The 2,160-nt window shown below is 37.4% G+C and overlaps 1 protein-coding gene across 2 annotated transcripts in view; it reads left to right on the plus strand.

Annotated features, from left to right (window-relative positions):
• Positions 1-2,160, plus strand: part of LOC106871752 (putative protein TPRXL) — a 47,833-nt gene that overhangs the window by 44,777 nt on the left and 896 nt on the right. The window lies entirely within an intron of this gene.

Below are 2,160 nucleotides of genomic sequence, written 5' to 3' on the forward strand. Positions count from 1 at the left end.
GTGTGTGTGTGTGTGTGCACCACATAATGCTGCAAGAAACAAATGGGTGTCAGATACACTCATCTTATCAAGACAATTCTTCAGTTAAAATTGGTATCGTTAAGTTCATGCGTAAAGAGAGATGTTTTAAAGTGATTTTGACTCGGGTCTTGATAATATATAGACATTTATTTTTTGATGGATGTAATGATATAGCATAAACTATACAAAATCTAGAAAGAGATAATTGCTCTACCCAGATAGGAAGATAAATTCTGTAATATCTAACAACATAAACTCAGTCTAAATAAATTTATGCTCCTCACCCTCGATACAAACTTCCAATTACAACAAAAATATGGCCAAAACCTTGTAGCACTAACTTTTCTACTAACTCTTGGTAAATCTTGGCTATACACACATTGCAATCATAGAATTATTTCGTGGTGGATGTAATAAACATAGATATAAGCATAACAATTCACCAGTACTCAGCATGAAACTCAAACATTTATTTCATTCACCGTGGTGCCACTTAATGATCCGATCCTTAGCCAAGGGACATGACTCTAACAAACAAAATTTTCCTCTGTATTTTCTCCAACGATTTTCGTTTTTTGTTCCTTACGACACCCGCAAACTCGATGCGACAGGGCTTACCAATTAATAATTTCTTTATACTGGATTGTCTATCAAATATTTTACGGAATCAATTCGTACGAGGAAATGCTTAAACACTAAGCTCAGAAAAATCTTGCCTACACAAGTTTTTACACTTCTGAAGATGAAGTATGAGCCACAGCACTTTCCTTGCGGCATTTTCTCTTACCCACAAAACCTGAGTCATAGGTGGGATGCTAATGCAGAGGAAACATCACATGTCCCCTTAACAGTCACTGCAACACAGAGACCGTCGTAAATAAGACAGAGGTGATGTCAAAGGACACAGTTGTCAGTCAGACATGTAGAAGTATGTGAGCGCAACAGGAGGCTGTTTCAGAACCAGACTTAACAACCATAACTCTTCCATTTAATATCCAGAAAAACGCCATGTTACAGCCTTGGTTTGACATATATGATCGTTAAAGAAAAGCGCCATGGATTACAGTACTAAGTGTAAAGTGTCGGAGGGCGAAACTCTTACTTCAACAGTAGCAGAAGCTGCAAGTTATGCCTGACTGAGAAAAGATTTATATTATAGAACTCTCTTCACTTGGACACCCATTTAAACTGCAAGAGAGTTCGTGGCCACATTAGTGAATATGTGATCTGTTACTTAAGGGCTTCACTATGATTATAAACGATAGGACCACCACCGTCACACACACATATATATATATATATATATATATATATATATATATATATATATATATATTACTTCATATCAATGCTTCATACCACATGCATTATATGCACTACTGATAGTTGCACGTACAAAAGTACGTTCATCAGGCGCTGATTGAATATTAGACTCTCATTAGATGGAATACATTTCTTATTTTTACACAAATTAATTTTGAATTTTCACTCCCTTACATCGGCTGTCGACTGCATATCTATAAGTAACACGATTGGCACGATTAAGGTATAAGGGAGTTACTCTGAAAAAAATCCAATTATGTTTCGCACAAACATGGATTTATACCAGGTTCAATTAGCGCCTGATGAACGTACTTATGTACATGAAACTATTAGTAGCTCATATAATGCATGTAGTATGAAGCATTTATAGTAATATTAGACTCTCATTAGATGGATAACCCTTCTTATTGATTTTTACATAAATTAATTTCGCATATATATAGGCGCACGAGTAGCTATGTGATAAGTAGCTTGCTTACCAACCACATGGTTCCGGGTTCAGTCCCACTGCGTGACACCTTGGGAAAGTGTCTTCTACTATAGCCTCGGGCCGACCAAAGCTTTGTGAGTGGATTTGGTAGACGGAAACTGAAAGAAGCCCGTCGTATATATGTATATGTATATGTTTGTGTGTCTGTGTTTGTCCCCCCAACATCGCTTGACAACCGATGCTGGTGTGTTTACGTCCCCGTAACTTAGCGGTTCGGCAAAAGAAACCGATAGAAAAAGTACTAGGCTTACAAAGAATAAGTCCTGGGGTCGATTTGCTCGACTAAAGGCAGTACTCCAGCATGGCCGTAGTCAAATGACTGAAAC

Source organism: Octopus bimaculoides, chromosome 5 (assembly GCF_001194135.2).
Source record: "Octopus bimaculoides isolate UCB-OBI-ISO-001 chromosome 5, ASM119413v2, whole genome shotgun sequence".
Taxonomy (NCBI): domain Eukaryota; kingdom Metazoa; phylum Mollusca; class Cephalopoda; order Octopoda; family Octopodidae; genus Octopus; species Octopus bimaculoides.